Raw genomic sequence first — 22,552 nt, 5'->3', positions numbered from 1 at the left:
AACATTACAGCTATATAGCAGGGGTCTCCAACCTTTTTTCCACCGCGGACTGGTTTAATATTGACAATATTCTTGTGGACCGGCCAATGGGGCATGGGGGAGTTGTTAAACACGACTGGAATACAGTGATACTCGAAGGAGGTTCCTTATCTCCAGTCTGTTCTGCAATTTAGTTTACGTGGCAATCAGCACTTGCTTCTGTCCCGCTTGCTCACGTTTTTTCTACTCAAAAACCTCAACGGGTTTGTCTTTAAGTGCAGGGTGCTTGGACTCAAGGTACCGAAGCAGTTTTGAGGGCTTCATTGCCTTATTAGACAACCTCCAGGCCCAAACTCCAGCTTCCCGCCCGCCTGCTGCCAGACGCCTTGGCCAGGTGCGGCTGGTCGTGGGTGGGGTGAGAGGACAATGTCAGGGCCGGAGGTCCCTGTGCCGGGGCCGCGGCGGTCACAGTCTGGAAAGAGTGACCGACCGAGCGAGGAGTGCAACAGGGTGCGCGCCTGCCCCCCTTGTAGGTTTGGTAGGATCTATCGGCCGACTCGAGGGATGACTTTCAGTAGATTGCAGCGAGGTAGCTGCTCTACTCAAACCAAGAGCCCATTGTATTCCAGATAAGGAGGAGGAAGTCGAGATGGGTCGGCCACACCTTGAGGAAGAGCCAGTCGAATGTCACTCGACAATCACTCAAATGGAATCCACAAGGGAAAAGAAAGGTCGCCCAAAGCAAACCTGGAGGCGTAGGCTTTTGGATGAACTGAAAGCCACCGGCCAAACTTGGGAGACTGCATAAACATCTGCTAGAGATTGCAGGAAGTGGAGGACTTTTGTTGAGGCCCTATGCTCCATAAGGAGCAAAAAGGATTAAAGAGAGAGAGCTGCTCTGCTACTTTCGAAATGCTGAGCCCAAATTAAGTCATCTGTGAATATTTTAGCACTGGGTTCCCCACAAATATTTGGTATGGTAAACATGTTTAGAGGCAGTGCCCATCTGTCCGCGCTGCAAGCCAGTAGCAATAGCACTTCTCACTGGCTGCCCGAGGCCAACCAGTGATCCCTGGCACGAGGGTATCACTGCGTTTAGGCAACTGATCAGCTGCCCCAGAATGAAAAGGTGCAGAACAATTGTCGTCTGAGACCAAAGAAAGAAAGGTTATATCAGACTGTGAATAGGTGTGGAAAGTGCAAGGGTAGTGTTAAAACACGTGGTTGGGGTGGGAGGAAGGTATGAAAAACACTGACAGATAAAGTCAAAGAAAATAATGATAATTCAGAGTACGTTCCAGTAGGATTCAAAAACGTTTGTATAGAGTAGGAAGACGTAGGTAAGGTACTTGGTGAAAACCTTGTGCCATTCCTCAAAAATGAGCAATGGTGATGCCTCAGTTATGGATGAAGAATTGGATGGGATACACACTATAAAAGGGAAAAGTATGAAGGAGTATAACATCTTCAAAAATGGACTAATTGCCAGGACTGGATAAAATCTATTGCAGCCTTTTAAAAGAATTAATGGTAAAAACTGTGGACATACTGATCATCATTTCTCAATCCTGGATACATAAATACTGCTGTATGATTGGAGGACAGCTATGGTTGTGCTGTTTAATAAAATTAAAGTATAAACAAGTCATCGGTATGAAAATTATTAGAAATGTTTCTAATGAGCCTTCTGTTAGAAAATTGCATATTATTAAGGGACTGTCAATATAGGTTTTCTAAGATCATGCCTGATTAGCAATTAGGGAAGTTCTAAATTCTAAGAAGATATAGATAATCTAGTCAGTTGGACTGATAGAGGTCAAATGAAATTGAGTCAGACAAGTGTGAGATAATATCATTCGGAACATAAGACGATAAGATATAGGAGCAGAATTAGGACATTTGGCCCATCGAGTCTGCTCCGCTATTTTGTCATTGCTGATCCATTTTTCCCCTGATCCCCAATCTCCTGCCTTCCCCCCCCCATCCCTTCTTGCCCTGACCAATCAAGAATCTATCAACCTCTGCCTTAAAATACATAAAGACTTTGCCTCCATAGCTGCCTGTGGCAACAAGTTCTACAAATTCATTACTCTCTGGCTGAAGAAATTCTTCCTCATCTCCATTCTAAAATGATGCTGTTCTATTTTGAGGCTGTGTCATCTGGTCTTAGACACTCCCACCAGAGGAAACATCCTCTCCACATTCACTCTATCAAGGCCTTTCACCATTTGATAGGTTTCAATGAAGTCACCCCTCATTCTTCTGAATTCCACTGAATGCAGGTGCAGACTCAAAGACTCTTCATTTGACAAACCGTTTAATCCTCCAATCATTTTTGTGAATCTCCTTTGAACCCTCTCCAGTTTCTGCACATCCTTTCTAAGATAAGGGTCACAAAACTGCTTATAATATTCCAGCTGAGACCTCACTAGTGTTTTATAAAGTCACAACATTACATCCTTGCATTTATATTCTAGTCCTCTTTGTAGTGAATCCAAACATTGCTTTTACCTTCCTCACCGTAGACTCAACCTGCAAATTAACCTTTAGGGAATCCTGCACAAGGATTTCCAAACCCCTTTGCACCTCAGTTTTTTCGTATTTTCTCTCCATTTAGAAAATAGTCAACCCTTTTATTTCTTCTACCAAAGTGTATGATCATACACTTCTTGACACTGTATTTCATTTACCACTTCTTTGCCCATTCTCTTAATCTGTCTAAATCCTTCTATTTCCTCAAAATTACCTGCCCCTCCAACTATCTTCATATCGTCTGCAAACCTTGCATAGAAGCCATCAGTTCCATCATCCAAATTATTGACATGTAACATAAAAAGAATCGGTCCCAACACAGACCCCTGTGGAACATCACTAGTCCCCAGCAGCGAACCAGAAAAGGCTCCCTTCCCCCCCCCCAACTCTTTACCTTCTGTCAATCAGCCACTGCTTTATTCATGCTAGAAACTTTCCTGTAATACCATGGGCTCACACCTTGTTATGCAGCCTTATGTGTGGCACTTTGTCAAAAGCCTTCTGAAAGTCCAAGTATACAACTTCAACTAAATCTCCTTTGTCTGTCCTGCTGGTTATTTCTTAAAACAATTCCAACATATCTGTCAGGCAAGATTTTCCATTGAAGAACGATGCTGACTATGGCCTGTTTTATCATGTGCCTCCAAGTCCCCCAAAACCAGATCCTTAACAATTGACTCCAACATCTTCCCAACCACTGAAGTCAGACAAACTGGCCCATGGTTTCCTTTCTTCTGCCTTTCTCCCTTCTTGAAGAGTTGAGTGACATTTGCAATTTTCCAGTCTTCCAGAACCATTCAAGAAACTCATGATTCTTGAAAGATCATTACTAAAGTCTCCACAATCTCTTCAGCCACCTCTTTCAGAACTCCAGGGTGTGCACCATCTGCCTTCAGTCCTTTCAGTTTCCCAAGAACCTTCTACCTAGTTATGGTAACTTCACACATTTCATGATCCTTGACACCTGGAACTTCCACCATACTGCTGGTGTCTTCCACAGCAAAGACTAATTCAGTTTGTTCACTGTTTCCTTGTTCCCCATTACCACTTCTCCAGCATCGTTTTCCAGTACTCTGATATCCACTCTTGCCTCTCTTTTACACTTTAGATATCTGAAGAAACTTCTGGTTTCCTCTTTAATTTTTTTGGTAGCTTACTTTCTTATTCCATCTTTACCCTAATGACTTTTTAAAATTGCCTTCTGTTGGTTTTTAAAAACTTAACTTCTAAAAACCTCTAACTTCATACTAATTTTTAGTCTATTATATGCCCTCTTTTTGGCCCTTATTTTTGGCTTTGACTTGCTTTGTTAGCCACGGTTGTGTCATCTTGCCTTTAGAGTACTTCTTCCTCTTTGGGATGTGTATATCTTGTGCTTTGTGAATTGTTTTCAGAAAATCCAGCCATTGTTCCTTTGCCATCATTCTTTTCCAATCTATTCTAATCAACTCCTCTCTCATGCCTCTACCATTTTCTCTTTTCTCCTTTTTCAGATTTCAGGGTGAATTCAATCATATTATGATCACTTGCCCTTAAGGGTTCTTTGCCCTTAAGCACTCTAATCAATTCCAGTTCATTTCACAACACCCAATGCAGAATAGCTGTTCCTCTGGTGGGCTCAATCACACGCTGCCCTAAAAACCATCTCGTAGGCATTCTAGAAATTACCCCTCTTGGAATCACGAATCAATCTGAATTTCCCAATCTACCTGCACAATGAAATCCCCCATGACTGCTGTAACATTGCCCTTCTGGCATGCATTTTCTATCTTGCATTGTAATTTGTAGACCACATCTTTACTACTGTTTGGAGGTGTGTATATAACTCCCATCGGGATTTTTTTTACCCTTGCTGTTCCTTAGCTCTATCCACAACGATTCAACACCTTCCGACCCTATGTCACTCTTAGAATGCTTTAATTTCACTTTTTTACCAACAGAGCCATGACACCCCCTCTGCCTTCCTGCTATCCTTTCGATACAATGCTTATCCTTAGACTTTAAGTACTCAGCTATAATCTCCTTTCAGCCATTTTTCGCTGATGCCTACAACAGCATACTTGTCAATTAAACTGTGCTACAAGTTCATCAACTTTAATCTATATGCAGTGCACAAATATAACACCTTTAGACCGATATTCAGCCTTTTCAAGTTTGTCACCTTTTACATTGCAACTCATCCAGTTGACTACAGTTTTGCCCTATCATCAGCCTCTCATTTCTAGGAGTTTCAGTACTTATTACATTTGCTTGTAAAACAACTACCTCATCTTCAGCACTATCAATCCACTTCCCACCCCCCCCCCCCCCACCCCCACCAAATTAGTTAAAACCCTCCCGAACAACTACAAGGATATTGGACCCCCTCCAGTTCAGGTGTAACCTGTCCCTTTTGTATTGGTCATACCTTCCCCAGAACAGATCCCAATGATCCATAATCTGAACTCCTGCCCCCTGCACCAGTTCCTCAGCCTTGCACTTACTGGCCAAACCTTCCTATTCTTACCCTCACTGGCACGTGGAGTAGGCAGCAATCCAGAGATTACTACCCTGGAGATTCTGTTTCTCAGCTTTCTACCTAGCTCCCTAAAATCTCTCTTCAGGACCTCCTCACCTTGTCTACCTACTACTTCATTGATACCAATATGCACCAAGACTTCTGGCTGCTTACCCTCTCCCATGAGAATGCCATAGAGACGATCCAAGACGTCCCTGATCCTGGCACCAAGGATGCAACATACCATCCGGATGTCTATCGCAACCACAGAACCTTGTCTCTGTTCCTCTGATGAAGGAATCTCCTGTCAACACTGCAGTCCTCTTTAGCTCTCTGCTCTTCTGAGCCACAGCACCAGATTCAGTGCCAGAGACCAGGTCACTGTGACACTCCATGGTAGGTTGTCCCCATCAATAGCATCTAAAGTTACATAGTTATTATTGAGAGGAATGGCCACAAGTGTACTCTGCACTGGCTGTGCATTTCCCCTCCTTCACTAACAGTTACCCAGTTACCTGCAACCTAGAGGTAACTTCCTCCCTGTCTGTCACCTCCTCATTCTCCTGTGTAAACTGAAGGCCATTGAGCTGCAGCTCCAGTTTCTTAGTACGTTCTTTTAAGAGCTGCAGCTTGGTGCACCTGGTGCAGATGTGTTTTATCTGGGAGATTGGAGGTCTCCCAGACTTCCCACACAGATTACAAACCACTGCCCCGGAGCCATTCTCACTTTTCTTGGCACTAATAAGGAATAAACAAATAAGAACAGAGTAATTTAACTAGACAATCCACCTCACCCTAGCCTGTTAAGCCAAAACAGTGGCTGCTCCACTTGCAGCTTGCTATGTTTATTGGCCCTTTCTAAGAGATTCCCTCTTACTGATTGGTTGCTCCTCAACTCAGAGAATCTGCCACAAATACTGCCTTTGAAATCTCAATTACCACCCTGATATAAAAAGTAGTTCTTTTCACGCACCCCTAGTGTAGATTGTCCAACTGAGCAGCTGCATCACTGCCTGGTTTGGAAATTGCACCATCTCGGATCGCAAGACCCTGCAGCGGATAGTGAGATCAGCTGAGAAGATCATCGGGGTCTCTCTTCCTGCCATCACGGACATTTACACTACACGCTGCATCCGCAAAGGAAACAGCATTATGAAGGACCCCATGCACCCCTCATACAATCTCTTCAGGAGGGACCTGCCATCTGGAAAAAGGCTCCGAAGCATTCGGGCTCTCACGACCAGACTATGTAACAGTTCCTTCCCCCAAGCTATCAGTCTCCTCAATACCCGAAGCCTGGACTGACACCTTGACCTATTGTCCTGTTTATTATTTATTGTAATGCCTGCACTGTTTTTGTGCACTTTATGCAGTCCTGTGTAGGTCTGTAGTCTAGTGTAGCTTTCTCTGTGTTTTTTTTTACGTAGTTCAGTCTAGTTTTTGTACTGTGTCATGTAACACCATGGTCCTGAAAAACATTGTTTAATTTTAATATGTACTGTACCAGCAGTTATGGTCGAAATGACAATAAAAGTGACTTGACTTGACTCATATAGAATATGGTGAATACAATCAAATGAAAGCTATGCTGTAGCTGTACAAAATCTGCCTGACAACAGTATTCCTGAGTTTCTGATTCAGAATCAAGTTTAATATCACCAGCATATGCCGTGAAATTTGTTAACTTAGTGGCAGCAGTACAATGCAATACAGAATAATATAGGGAATATAAATTTAAAAAAAGTAATGAGGTAGTTTTCATGGTTTCAATGTCCATTCAGAAATCGGATGGCAGAGGGAAAGAAGCTGTTGCTGAGTCACTGAGTGTGTGCTTTGAGGCTTCTGTATTCTTTACTGATAGTAACAGTGAGAAGAGGGCATATCCTGGGTGGTGGGGGCCCTTAATGATGGATGTCGCCTTTTTGAGGCAATATTCCTTGAAGATGTCTTGGACACTACTGAGGCTATTACTCATGATGGAGCTGCAGCTTACTTTGATCCTGTGCGGTGGCCACACCAGACGGTGATACAGCCAGTCAGAATGCTCTCCATGGTACATCTGTAGAAATTTTTGAGCGTTTTAGGAGACATTCCGAATTTCCTCAAACTTCTAATGATATATAGCCGCTGTCTTGCCTTCTTTATAGCTGCATCAATATGCTGGGACCAGGTTAGGTCCTCAGAGATATTGACCACAGGAACTTGAAATTGCCCCCTCTCTTCACTCTGCTCTCTCTATAAGGATTGATGTGTGCTCCCCTCCTCTTAGCCTTTCTGAAGTCCACAGTCAGCTGTTATAAATGTAATAAGAGAGAATGTTCATTCACTTGAGATGATCCATAGGATATTTAAAAGGATGTTATCAGGATTAGAGAATTATAGTTATCAGGAAAGATTGGATAAGCTAGCACTGTTTTCTTTAGATCAGAAGAAGCTGAGGGGATTTGAATTGAGTAGCATCTGTGGAAGAAAATGGACATTTGATATTTCAGGTTGAGGCCATTCATCTGGACTGAAGGGTAGAGGGGAACGAACCAGAATAAAAAAGGTGAAGAGAAGGGCTGGAGCAAGAGCTGGCAAGTAATAAGGGGATCCAGGTGAGAACAGGTAGAGAAGAAGAGAGTGGAAATAGCAAGAGAGTCTGGGAGGTGTTGTGTGAAGGTACTAAAGGTTTACAGGTAAGGTGAAAGGGATTTCTAGATCAAGGTAAGAGAGAAGGGACAGATTACCAGTATTTGGTGAATTCAATGCAGGCAGTCCCCGGGTTACGTATGAGTTCCGTTCCTGAGTCTGCCTTTGAGTCAGATTTGTACGTAAATCGAAACAAGTACATCCGGTATTATTTAGCGTCAGTTAGTCAAATGTTTGTCTTAGTATCTAGTATATATTTTACCTTTCTATGCATATAAAACACTTAAGAAACTTATGTATTCCAATAATTAAGCCACTGCGTTGCTTAGTAATAATTGTAGCTTTCATCAAGGCAGGGCCTTTCACATGCTCCATTATTCTCATTTTATCCTTTAAAATTGTTCTGATCGTTGACTGACTGTAGCCTAACGCTTTTCCAATGACCAATGGCATTTCACCTCTTTCCAAACGCTTTATTATTTCCACTTTATTTTCAATTGCGATCGCTTCCCGTCAATGGAACAGAAACACTGCGGGTGGCGGGTCCCGAGCTCCGCCAGCTCCCGAGGTCCGCTGGGTCCTAAGGACCACCGCTCTGAGACAGGCTAAATGGGACAAGTGGGCACTGTGCTGGGTTTGGGTATTTGATCCTCCACAATATTCCGCGTGGGAATTTAAACTGGAGGTGGCAGTGTTTTTTTTACGAGGTCGAGTTGTGAGCTCGACATCAACCCGGCACAGATGGTACGGGAATCAGTGGATTGACATCAACCCAGCACAGGGGTGGTCTGTCACTGAATCAAACCTGGGACCTCCGTTCTCAAGCCTGGTGCTGATCTCACTGCGCCACCAGCCGACCAGAACGGGGGGCAGGGGGCAGAGTCAGGGTGAATCTTACTAAGAAAAATTTAAGCCAAATACAAAGTTAAACACTCAACACAGTGTCAACGGCAACAACTTAAAATGGCGGACAGCGTCGCAATCTGACTTAAAATGGCGAACGGCGTCGCAATCTGACTTAAAATGGCAGATGGCATTTTCCTTCCTCGGTTTGTAAGTATGAGTTGTCTGTAAGTCGGACGTTCGTAACTCGGGGACTACCTGTATTCGAGTCATCAGTATACAGCAAACCCTAGTGAACTATAAGGTGCGGTTCCTGTAGCTTATATTTAGCCTCATCCTGGCGGTGGTAGAAGCTAAAGACAGACAAGTTCGTATGAAAATAGGGAAGAGAGTTAAAATGGCTGGCAACCAAGTGCTCCACAAAGTACACTGCAGATGCTGTGGTCAAAGCAACACGTACAGCACGCTGGAGAAACTCAGCAGGTCGGGCAGCATCCGTGGAAATGAGCAGTCAACGTTTCGGGCCAAGACCCTTCGTCAGGACTCAGCAGTCAATATTTTGGGCCGAGACCCTTCATCAGGACTGGGCAGTCAACGTTTCGGGTCCGAACCAAGTGCTCCAGATAGTCAGGATGGAAGGAGAACAGGTGCTTGGAAGAATGGTTGATTAATCTGTGCTTGCTTTCACCAATATAAAGAAGGTCACATCAAGAGCACCAAACGCATTAAACGTGTGAATCTATTTATGTCTAGTGGTGAGGGAGGGGGTATGTGGGCTAGTGTTGGGCCTCCTGTGCTTCCAGGGACAAGTGCCTGGAGAGAGAGGGGGATGAGTAAATTAGGGAGACAAAAAGAGTGGTTTCTGCTGAAAACAGAAGGGGATGGGGAGCGGAAATGTGGATGGTGATAGGGTCATATTTTAACCAGCCAAAAATTCAAAGAATTAAGTGCTAGATATGTTGTATGCAGTAGAGGGAATTCTTAATGTGTCTTTGGAGAGATGGGATAAGAGCAAGTACCAAATGCAGGGAAGATGCGGGTGAGGCCTCCATGAACCATTGTTGTAGATAGGGGGTGGGGTGGTGGGAGGAGGAATTGAATTGAGCTGTATAAACTTAAAGTGGTGCTTTTATAGAGTAAATGGTAGGGACATATTGCTCTTTTTAGAGGAGTTAAAAAACCAGGGGAATCCTGGTTTCATGTAATTGGGAGAAAGAAGTGAAAATGTTCACCTGGAGAATTGTAAGGGTCTGGAATTCACTGCCTAAAATGTTGATAGAAGCAGAAGCTCCCATTACATTTAAACAGTACCTGGATGTGCTTGTGTAAAAGTCATGAGCTGCAGGATTTTAGACCATTTCTTGAAAGATTGGATTAGGCTGAGTAGAAGGAATATGATGGGCAGAATGGCTGCCTCATACCACTAATCAAAAATTTCTATGAAGTAGAATCATACCATACCACTTTTTAGTTAAAGTCGAGTCTTTCTCCAGCTGTCTGTTAATTGACTATCTACTTCCTTCTCAAGTGAACGTGGCAAGGTTATGCTGGCCTGTTTTAATAAAACATTTTTTCTCTCTCTTTGCTAAGAACTTTGGCTGATTAATAAGCCTTGCTAGGGTCGTATTTGATTCTAAACTGCACATGATCCTGATTGATTGAAGGGGATCACAGCCAAACCTGATTCTGTCCTCAACCAATTCGCACAATTCCCTTTTTAGTTCGAGTAGACTAAAATTCTTGGAAGTATTTCTAAAGCCACTCTGGGGATTGTGTAACTCTGCTGATTATAGATTGAACTCGAGGCATTCTCTTTGGCTCAGCTTTCTGTTAGCTTGACATCACAGAATAAGCAATTGTGTCGTATTCATACCTGATAATAGTTGACAAAGGATATATTCATTGTAGGAAAAATGTATCAGCATTCTTTCTTGCTATTATTAATCCAAGGTATTTTGTCAAAAAATAACTTAATGGTTTTCTTGTTCAACTCAGTTTGTGCCACACCTGTCTTTATTAAATAGCTAAACTTCACCAACTTGGCAGCACAATCAATTCCTTTACATATGTTCCTTGTAAATTATTGGCAATTATCTGATACAAAATGGAATTACACAAGTAACTCAGTGCTGATAGTACATCATTTTGATCTGTCAATTTGCTACACGAAACTAATTTTCTTACCATTAGACCTTACACAATAACCAAGGAGAGTGTAAACACGAGAAATGTGAATCCATATTCCTCTGTGCAGGTGAATTCTCCTGAAATACAGGAAGTAAAAGTTACAAAACTATAACTATCCAAACTGTTCTGTAGATAAAGGAATTTAAGACTGAACTAATGTAGTTACTGTTATAGGCAGTGTGTAAGAGGAGCAATTGATCTGATTTTGGTGCTTTTGGTTAAGACTAGGACCTGTAGCAGTGCTACAAACATTGAGCATTGTCAGACACTTGAAGTGGGGCCTTGAGCCATTGATTGATAAATTGATTAAATGAAGCTCTATTCAGGATTGTTTTACATTGAATAAAAACAATTAACCTTGGAACTTGAAGCAAAGATTTTGATCTTCACATAGTTGAGTATAAGTTTGCACACAGTTTCCTTTGAGTTGCAATCAATACATTTATGGCTTTGTCTATCCTGACTTCTACAATTAAAGATGACATATCACTGTTCATTGGCTACTAATCAATAATTTGGTGTATACAGTATTAAAAATCATCATAAAAGTAAAATGCTTCATGGGAAGACATTGAAATGTAATCCTTGCTAGAATGCTTATAGATGGGTGACTGCTGTGCCAATTATTGTATTGTTTTTGCAATATAATCCATTTTGAATGATAGCTTTTCACTGAGAATCTCTAACCACTCTTTTTACAGTCCTGCAAGCTCTTTATACCTCTTTAAGTTACTCTCTCTATTAAGTTTTTGAGGCACTATCAAATTCCAATGTGAGTTCAGTGCTGTGAAGTCCCTCAGAATAATATTTTGTTGAAGGTGTCGTAAAGTTAGTAACTTGTGTTGTAGTTTCCCCTGAAATATATTTATGTTATTTATTTGCAACAATCTACCTGGTAGTAAATTCATAATTATCCTCATTGTCCGGGATTAAAAAGGAAAGAAAAAAAAATCAAAAGCTAGAAGTATAATGTTTAATATTTGACATTATGATTATTTAACTGGTTTTAAATTTGCTGCTATTTATTGTGGGAATAATTGTTGAAAGGAGTGTCAGAAGAATGTACCATTTTTTGTGAATACAACCATGTGATCTTTAATGTCCACATAACGCACTGAAGCAAACAAATTGTGAGATCTCTGACAGTACATGATTTTAGTGTATTACAGTGGTAATCTAGATTGTGTGCTCTGTTTTTTGATGGGAGATTAAAATTGTAACCTTGTAGAACTCACAATATATGCCAGCCCACTCTTTTGTGGTCATATTGTTCCAGTTGCACTCGCTATATATTTTTCAATTGTGGAATGAATATCCATCAATTGAATACGGAGCATGGTGACTTGGAGAGTGGAGGGCAAGAAGAAAGGGAGAGCGAGGGATGCCAGGTACAGAGATGGAAGGAGAGGCCAAGTGCCAAAGTGCAAGAAAGAGAGGACGAGGAGTTTAAGGATGAGTTGGAAGAGGAGATAGGGCAAGCATGACTGACAATGAAGAAATTCAGGCACCTAAGTAAGTCCTTGACTCTGTGGGATATGTGAATGTTTCATAGCAATCCAATTCACTCTACCAGAGAATGAACACACTGAGAATGTGGCCAAGGAGGACTTCTACAACAAAATGGCCTAGCAAACTGATCCTCTTGGGAAACTGCCAGGCAAAATTAGTAAGGAGGGAAACGGAAAGCTAACTTCAAAGGACTTTTCCTCTTGATAAAATGACTGGAGCATGATACTGTCCTAAACCACACATTTTTGCCAAATGTTCATGCATAAGGTCTCATGTCAACCCCCCTGATCTAGGAGGATCACCTGTTATATCATTGCCTGAATGGGATTGGTACCAATAACATATTTACCCTCTCTTAATCCATTCTGTTGTCCCCATCATCCTGACCTCAAAAAATGGTGTTGGAGATTTCAGATTCTACATGATGACTCTTTTCTGGTAGTGCTATACAGACAGCCTGGTCACCCCAGATTGACAGGAACTGAAGAAAGTCCACTGTGGGGCTGTCCAAAAATACAAGGATTTCTGTGGCACACACACTCAAGGGCTAAGACAGAGATGGTAAGGGAGGTATTTAGTTCCAGAGAACTCAATGGTGACTGCTTTAACATAAGCACCCTTGATCTCTTTCTGTAATAAAACATGTGGCCTAGCCTTACCAGCCCATGTGATTATTGAAGTCAGAAAGGCCAAATGCCAACTGGAAAGGGCACAATCTTGAGAACAGACTAGAATACAGCTCAGAGAAAACTCATCTAGGCCTAGGGGAGATCATTTATATCATAGCCTAACTATCTTCAAGGCAGAAGCCAGAGAAAACCCTGCTGTTTTCTGCAGCAGGGTTTTCATCTGTTCCACCATTGACATTTATATTCAGAGTCCCCGCAAACCACCTCTACCAACGGCAGAACTGCTACTCTATAGACTACAGTGCACTTTTCATTTCCTAAAGGCACAATGGAAATTATCTTCGCAATCATCAACTCCAAGAAAATTTCAAGAAGTAACGTCAAACATGGCCTTTCTTTTGATTTCACAAAAGCCTTTGACTCTTGACATGGGTATAAAATCTTACTTTTATTGAGTTGCCATGCACAAATGCTGTGTAGGTTCACTCCAGCAAACATTTCAAGGTAGTGCACGGTGCTGCTTTAATCCTTTTGCTACGGGTTATAATCATTAGTTATTAACATTATTAACATCAAGCACTATTTTATAAACCTACTTTCATTACAACTTAACTTGTATGACCTTATCTTTAATTTCAGAATTTGTAGCATCTTATTTATCATTTGTGTTTGATTAAATACAGTATTATTTGAATAATATGTTATGGTAACGTCGAAAGAAAAATACTGACTTCAACAAAACATTCAGAGAGTAATTGAGCATTTAATTCATGCATTTGTTAAAACTGATGAAATAACTCCTGCAATTTTTAAGTAGCATGATAAAAAGTGATCATGACATTGATAGATGGCTCAGACTAATTACCAGGGCAAAGGGCATGGTTTATAGCTGTGTGATCAAACATTATAATTCAGCAAGTAATTGCTGCATTTTAAAACCGACAGGAGATCTAACTCCGTAACCAGCAGTTTCATAGCTATAAGAAGGCTTATTAGAAGCTTGAGGGCAGATCTGCAATTTTGCCACATCGTTCTAGCCTGGTGTAGGCACCAGTAACATTTGTAATCAAACTTTAAAAGGTATTAGTTTAGCTGAAGTTCTTCGTTATTTATGGCTTTAGCAGTTCTATTGAGTACAGAGAAAACTACTTGTCCAAAGTCTCCCAAAAGAGTTATTATCTTTCTTTATCTTGCAACATTCTTTTGCAGTCCATTTAAGATTATTCATGCTTTTCATGATTCTAAAGGCAAACTTTTTCATATTTCTGCTGGTACCAACATGCTGCATGTTGTTAGTTTTCAATATTGTAGCCTTTCAGAAATGAAAATCACTTTTGAGAGCACCTGTTATACTGAGCTCATTGCTTTTATACCTGAACGCATTATTAATCTTGAAATCTTGAATCTTGAATTATTAATCTTGAAATTCAGCTGCAGGTTGGCAAGTATGACGTTGTGGCTATCTCTGAAACTTGGCTAAAGAATGGTTGCCATTGGGAGCTGAAAGTCCAAGGATATATAGTGTTTCAGAAAGATACATTAGTGGGTAGAGGGGATGGTGTGGTCCTGTGTATAAGAAATAATATTAAATCATTAGGAAGGGACAACATAGGATCAGAAGGCATAGAGCCTCTATACGTTGAGTTAATAAATGACAAGGGTAAAAGGACCCTAATGGCAGTTGTATATAAACCTCTAAACAGCAGCCAGGATGTGGATCACAAATTACAGCAGGAGATAGAAAAGGCATGTCAGAAGGGCAATTTCATGATAATCATTGGGGATTTAAATATGAAAGTGGATTGGGAAAACCAGGCCAGTACTGGACCTCGAGAGAATTTGTAGAATGTTTAAGGGATGGCTTTTTTGAACAACTTATTGTTGAGCCCACTAGGGGATCGGCTGTGCTGGATTGGGTGTTGTGGAATGATCTAGAGATGATAAGAGAGCTTAAGGTTAAGGAACCTTAGGGAACAGTGATCACAATATGATCGAGTTCACTTTGAAACTTGAGAAGGAAAAACTAAATTCCAATGTGTCAGTATTTCAGTAGAATAAAGGAAATTACAGTGGCATGAAAGGGGAACTGGCCAAGATTGGCTGGAAAGAGACACTAGCTGGAAGGACAACAGAGCAGCAATGGCTAGAGTTTCTGCGAAAACTGAGGGAAGTGCAAGACAAATATATTCCAAATAAGAAGACATTTTCAAATGGAAGGACACTACCATAGCTGACAAGTGAGGTCAAAGCCAAGGTAAAAGCAAAAGAGAAGGCATTCAAGGAAGCCAAAGCTAGTGGGAAGATAGAGGATTGGGAAGTTTTAAAAAACTTGCAGAAGGAAACTAAGAAGGCCATTAGGAAGGAAAAGATGAATTATCAAAGGAAGCTGGCAACTAATATCAAAGAAGATACTAAAAGCTTTTTTTAAGTATATAAAGGGTAAAAGAGAATTGAGGGTAGATGTAGGACCAATACAAAATGACGCAGGAAATATTGTAATGAGAGACACATAGATGGCAGAGGAATTAAATGTGTATTTTGCATCAGTCTTCATAATGGAAGACATCTACAATATACCAGACATTCAGGAGTGTCAGGGAAGTGAAGTAGGTGCAGTGAAAATTATGACTGAGAAGGTGCTTAGGAAGCTTAATGGTCTGAGGGTGGATAAATCTCCTGGACCTAATGGAATGCGCCCTCGAATTCTGAAGGAAGTAGCTGGAGAGATTGTGGAGGCATTAACAATGATCTTTCAAGATTGTACCAGATGACTGGAAAATTGTAGATGTTACTCCTCTATTTAAGAAGACAGGAAACTGTAGACCTATTAGCCTGTCATCAATGGTTAGGAAGTTGTTGGAACCGATTGTTAGGGATGAGATTACGGAGTACCCGAAGGCAGATGACAAGAGAGGCCGAAGCCAGCATGGTTTCCTGAAAGGGAAATCCTCCCTGACTAACCTACTGCAATCTTTTGAGGAAGTAACAAGCATGGCAGACAAAGGAAATGCAGGAGATGTGGTGTACTTGGATTTTCAGAAGGCCTTTGACAAGGTGCCGCACATGAGGCTGCTTAGCAAGATAAGATCTCATGGAATTACAGGGAAGTTACTAGCATGGGTGGAGCATTGGCTGATCGGCAGAAAACAGAGAGTGGGAATAAAGGGATCCTATTCTGGCTGGCTGCTGGTTACCAGTGGAGTTCCACAGGGTTTGGTGTTGGAACCGCTGCTTTTCACGATGTATGTCAATTATTTGGACTGTGGGATTGTAGTCCCCAAGTTACGAATATACGACTTATGGACAACTCGTACTTACAAACCGAGGAGGGAGAACGCCATCTGCCATTTTAAGTCAGATCATGACGCTGTCCACCATTTTAAGTTGGATCACGACGCCGTATGCTATTTTAGGTCATTGCCGTTGACACTGTGTTGAGTGTTTAACTTTGTATTTGGCTTAAATTTTTCTTAGCAAGATTCACCCTGATCCCGCGCCCCCCACCATTCTAGTCAGCTGGTGGCGCAGTGAGATCAGTGCCGGGTTGATATCGATCCAGTGACTCCCGTACCATCCGTGCCAGGTTGATGTCGAGCTCGCTACTCGACCTCGTAAATAAAAACACTGCCACCTCCAGTTTAAATTCCCACGGGGAATATTGTGGAGGATCAAATACCCAAACCCAGCACAGCCCCCACCTGTCCCATTTAGCCAGTCTCAGAGCGGTGGTCCTTAGGACCCAGCGGACCTCGGGAGCCGGCGGAGCTCGGGACCCACCGCCCGCAGTGTTTCTGTTCCGTTGATGGGAAGCAATCGCGATTGAAAATAAAGTGGAAATAATAAAGTGTTTGGAAAGAGGTGAAACGCCAGCGATCATTGGAAAAGCGTTAGGCTACAGTCGGTCAACGATCGGAACAATTTTAAAGGATAAAGTGAGAATAATAGAGCATGTGAAAGGCTCCGCCCCGATGAAAGCTACAATTATTACTAAGCAATGAAGTGGTTTAATTATTGGAATACATACGTTTCTTAAGTGTTTTATATGCATAGAAAGGTAAAATATATACTATATACTAAGACAAACGTTTGACTAACTGACGCTAAATAATACTGGATGTACTTGTTCCGACTTACGTACAAATCCAACTTAAAGATGGACTCAGGAACGGAACTCGTACTTAAGCCGGGGACTGCCTGTAATGGATTTGTGGCTAAATTTGCCAATGATACAAAGATAAGTGGAGGAGCGGGTAGTGTTGAGGAAACAGAGAGCCTGCAGAGAGACTTGGACAGTTTTAGGGGAATAGGCAAATAAGTGATAAATGAAGTACAATGTTGGAAAGTGTATGGTCATGCACTTTGGTGGAAGAAATAAACAGGTAGACTATTCTTTCGCTTCAGGATCTGTTTTCAAGCTTCTCAATTTGGACCTTCTGAGGATCCCAGGTACTCACATTTAATTGATTCTGCCTCCCGTTGTTTCTCCCGTCGAGCTCTGAGGGCCACACTCTCCGCCATGAGAAGGTACCTGGCGTCCCTTTCACAATCCCTTCCACACCTCCACCGTTCTGACACCCTTTTCTCAGTTTGCAATGGACCTGTCTGTTATTTCATCCTCCGTGGGATCGATGCGTGCAATCGCCGTTTCTTTGACTTTATCACGTCCTGCAAGGATCGCAAGATCTTCCATCTGCAGACCCCAGAGCATGGTCTTCGTATCGCGTCCCCGGCCCCGGTAGTCAATTTCGGCTGCCCCAACAACCCAGGGCATATTCAAAACCCGGACTCCAGCACCATCACCGCGTGTTCCAATGGCCATGGATTCGCCCCGGCTGTCGATCTCGGCTGCCCCAGCAAACAAGGGCATATTGAAAACCCGGACTCCAGCGCCATCACCGCGGGTTCCAATGGCCATGGATTGGCCTTGGCCATCGATCTCGGCTGCCCCAGTGACCCAGGGCATATTGAAAACCCGGACTCCAGCGCCATCACCACGTGTTCCAACGGCCATGGATTGGCCTTGGCTGTCGATCTCGGCTGCCCAGCGACCCAGGGCATATTGAAAATCCGGACTCCAGCACCATCAACGCGGGTTCCAACGACCATGGACAGCTTCAAAGCGATTGCGCAACCACCGACTGCGACTCCAGCCTTGAACTCCGGGCCGGGTCTTCACATGCTGCGATTGTGACTCCCGTCTCCCCTTCCCCCACCACCACTCTGCAGTCTCCTCTCCCTCAGATCCCATCGTCAGCTCCTGGGCCCTCAGAGGCTCCATCTTCCTCTCACCCCAACCCTTCCTTCTCCACTGACACTACCAGCCTCCCTCCCCCCCTCTGATCCCATCTCTCATCCGTGCCGGGTCTTTACCATTCCCTCCGACCTTCAACTCTCTGAGGCAGAGCGCTCTGTCCTCATTAAGGGCCTCACCTTTGTCCCCCTTTGCCCACACCTCAGTGAGTTCCGCGTACGCCATGACGCTGAACTCTTCTTTCTCCGTCTCTGAGCTTACTTCTTTGACAAGGACTCTCCTACCCCCACCGATGACCCCTTCTCCCGTCTTCAACCCTCCTCCTCTTCATGGACACCCCATTGTGGTCTTCTGTCTGCTCTGGATCTCTTTATTGCTAATTGCCGACGGGACATCAACCGTCTTGACTTCACCACACCCTGTTCCAATTCCAACCTCACTCCTTCCAAACGCTTTGCTCTCTGCTCCCTCCGCACCAATCCCAACCTCACTATAAAACCTGCTGATAAGGGGGGAGCTGTTGTGGTCTGGCGTACTGACCTCTACCTGGCCGAGGCACAGCAACAACTCTCTGATACCTTCTCTTATTTACTCCTTGATCATGACCCCACTAAAGAGCACCAGGCCATTGTCTCCTATACCATCACCAACCTTATCAGCTCTGGGGATCTCCCATCCACTGCCACCAACATCATAGTTCCCACACCCCGCACTTCCCGTTTCTACCTCCTACCCAAGATCCACAAACCTGCCTGTCCAGGTAGACCTATTGTCTCAACTTGCTCCTGCCCCACTGAACTCATTTCTGCATACCTTGACATTGTCTTATCCCCCCTTGTTCAATCTCTTCCCACCTATGTTCGTGACACTTCTCATGCTTTGAATTTTTTCAATGATTTTTAGTTCCCTGGCCCCCACCGTCTTATTTTCACCATGGACATCCAGTCCCTATATACCTCCATCCCCCACCCGGACGGTCTCAAAGCTCTTCGCTTTTTTTTGGATTCCAGACCTAACCAATTCCCCTCTACCACCACTCTCGTCCGTCTAGCGGAATTAGTTCTTACTCTCAATAATTTCTCCTTTGGCTCCTCCCACTTCCTCCAAACCAAGGGTGTAGCCATGGGCACCCATATGGGTCCCAGTTATGCCTGCCTTTTTGTTGGCTTTGTGGAACAGTCCATGTTCCAAGTCTATACCGGTATCCATCCCCCTCTTTTCCTTCGCTACATTGACGACTGCATTGGCGCTGCCTCTTGCACGCATGCTGAGCTCGTTGACTTCATTAACTTTGCCTCCAACTTTCACCCTGCCCTCAAATTTACCTGGTCCATTTCTGACACCTCCCTCCCCTTTCTTGATCTTTCTGTCTCCATCTCTGGAGACGGCCTATCTACTGATATCTACTATAAGCCTACAGACTCTCACAGCTACCTGGACTATTCCTCTTCCCACCCTGTCTCTTACAAAAAGACTATCCCCTTCTCACAATTCCTCCGTCTCTGCTGCATCTGCTCTCAGGATGAGGCTTTTCATTCCAGGACGAAGGAGATGTCTTCCTTTTTTAAACAAAGGGGCTTTCCTTTGTACACCATCAACTCTGCTCTTAAACGCATCTCTCCCATTTCCCGCACATCTGCCCTCACCCCATCCACCCGCCACCCCACTCAGGATAGGGTTCCCCTTGTCCTTACCTACCATCCCACCAGCTTCCAGGTCCAACGTATAATTCTCCGTAACTTCCACCACCTCCAACGGGATCCCACTACCAAACACATTTTTCCCTCCACCCCCCTTTCTGCTTTTCGCAGGGATCGCTCGCTACGAGACTCCCTTGTCCACTCGTCCCCCCCATCCCTTCCCACCGATCTCCCTCCTGGCACTTATCCTTGTAAACGGAACAAGTGCTACACCTGCCTTTACACTTCCTCCCTCACCACCATTCAGGGCCCCAGACAGTCCTTCCAGGTGAGGCGACACTTCATCTGTGAGTCGGCTGGTGCGGTATACTGTGTCCGGTGCTCCCGGTGTGGCCTTTTATGTATTGGTGAGACCCAACACAGACTGGGAGACTGTTTCGCTGAACACCTATGCTCGGTCCGCCAGAAAAAGCAGGATCTCCCAGTGGCCACACATTTTAATTCCACGTCCCATTCCCATTCTGATATGTCTATCCATGGCCTCCTCTACTGTCAAAATGAATCCAAACTCAGGTTGGAGGAACAACACCTTATATACCGGCTGGGTAGCCTCCAACCTGATGGCATGAACATTGACTTCTCTAACTTCCGTTAATGCCCCTCCTCCCCTTCTTAACCCATCCCTGACATATATAGTTGTTTGCCTGTTCTCCATCTCCCTCTGGTGCTCCCCCCCCCCCCTTCTTTCTCCCGAGGCCTCCCGTCCCATGATCCTCTCCCTTCTCCAGCTCTGTATCACTTTCGCCAATCACCTTTCCAGCTCTTAGCTTCATCCCACCCCCTCCAGTCTTCTCCTATCATTTCGCATTTCCCCCTCTCCCCACTACTTTCAAATCTCTTACTATCTTTCCTTTCGGTTAGTCCTGACGAAGGGTTTCGGCCCGAAACGTCAACAGTGCTTCTCCTTATAGATGCTGCCTGGCCTGCTGTGTTCCACCAGCATTTTGTGTGTGTTGTTGTGAGACTATTCTTTAGATGGGGGAGAATTCAAAATGCAGAGATGCAAAGGGACTTGGGAGTTTTTGTGCGGGATACCCTAAAGGTTAACCTCCAGGTTGAATCGGTGGTGAAGAAGGTGAATGCAAAGTTGGCATTCTTTTCTAGAGGTATAGAATATAAGAGCAGAGATGTGATATTGAGGCTCTGTAAGGCACTTACGAGGCCACATTTAAAGTATTGTGCACAGTTTTGGGCTCCTTATTTTAGAAAGGATATACTGACATTGGAGAGGGTTCAGAGAAGATCCACGAGAATGATTCCAAGAATGAAAAGGTTACCATATGAGGAACATCTGGCAGCTCTTGGGCTGTATTCTCTGAAGTTCAGAAGAATGACGGGGGATCTCGTAGAAACATTCTGAATGTTAAAAGGCCTGAACAGATTAGATGTAGCAAAGTTATTTCCCATGGTAGGGGAGTCCACGACAAGAGTTCACGACTTCAGGATTGAAAGACGTCCATTTAGAACAGAGATGCAGAGAAATTACTTTAATCAAAGGGTGGTAAATCTATGGAATTTGTTGTTGTGCTGGCTGTGGAGGCCCAGTCACACGGTGCATTTAAGGCAGAGATAGATAGGTTCTTGTTTAGCCAGGGCATCAAAGGGTATGGGGAGAAGGCAGGAGAGTGGGGTTGACTGGAAGAATTAGATCAGCCCTGGTTGAATGGTGGAGCAGACTTGATGGGCCAAATGGCCTACCTCTGCTCCTATATATTATGGTCTTATGGTCTTAATTTTGACATACTAACACAACCTTGGTTTTTGCCCTGGTTTAGGTAAGTTGTGCTTCTATATAAAGTTCTTTTTATTCTCTCATTCAATGTCTTATTCCTCTGGGTATTACATGTTTGAGTTTGTTCTCCGCAGTGTTTCTGATTTGAATTTTGAATGTAACAGTAACAGAGAATCAATTTGAGTATAGAATCAAAATCTGAATTTGCATTTGTCAGTGGCATGAGAAATGTGCCATTAGACATATACAAGGTTCATAGTGTGACCTGCAGGAGATCCTTGTAGGCTTGGTGAGTTCTTGCCAGAATAGAAATTTAGTTACAAAATCACCCTGCACAGTGATGCAGCTAATCACATCAGATAATGTACTTTTCAACTGAGTCTTCTTCTTTCAAGTCAGCCTGAAAATGTGAATCATGAATGATAGATGACTGTCTAACTCAAACTGTTTAATAAGTTTTAATTTTGAATAGTATGCTAGCTGTAGCAAATTTATTAAAATAACTTATACAGTTCAGGTTCTTGTCCTGCATTTATTTTGCTGATTATGATAAAACAGTAACTTCCATAAGCCCAGCATGACCCCTGTGAACCCAGACTTCCCTATAGCTATGTAGAGCCTAGTGTGCTGAGGTAGATCATTAATCCCTAAAATCAGTGCTTTACTAGTTACTTAATAGACTACATATCTATCTTGCTTTCCTATTACTTCAAAAAGCTTAAATTAGTTTGACAGCAATGCTGACAGTATGCTGAAATCACTTGGTCCACTTATTCTCTGATTAAAATGCTCATTTAAAGCTTTGCAGTTAAAATTGCACTATGATTAGAATTATCACACAGTCATTTCAGAACAGCTAAAGATTACATTTAAATATCAGTACAAAATAAACAATCTCCAAATGCTTTACTGTTGTTAATCGATAAAATTTGCCACATGACATATCAAGAGATATATTAAGAAATGCAAGGGAGAGATAGAGATCTTTAGGGAGGTAATTCCTGATAGTGTTAATAAGCAAAAGAAGAAATAGGTCATTTGAGGATCTGTTGCAAAATAGGC

The 22,552-nt window shown here is 43.1% G+C and overlaps 1 protein-coding gene across 1 annotated transcript in view; it reads left to right on the top strand.

Annotated features, from left to right (window-relative positions):
• The window catches only part of cep72 (centrosomal protein 72), a 171,502-nt gene that overhangs the window by 92,774 nt on the left and 56,176 nt on the right, over window positions 1-22,552 (top strand). The window lies entirely within an intron of this gene.

This window comes from Hemitrygon akajei, chromosome 20, assembly GCF_048418815.1.
Source record: "Hemitrygon akajei chromosome 20, sHemAka1.3, whole genome shotgun sequence".
NCBI lineage: Eukaryota > Metazoa > Chordata > Chondrichthyes > Myliobatiformes > Dasyatidae > Hemitrygon > Hemitrygon akajei.
The sequence above is the reverse complement of the archived record's forward strand: the minus strand, read 5'-3'. Positions and strand labels throughout refer to the sequence as shown.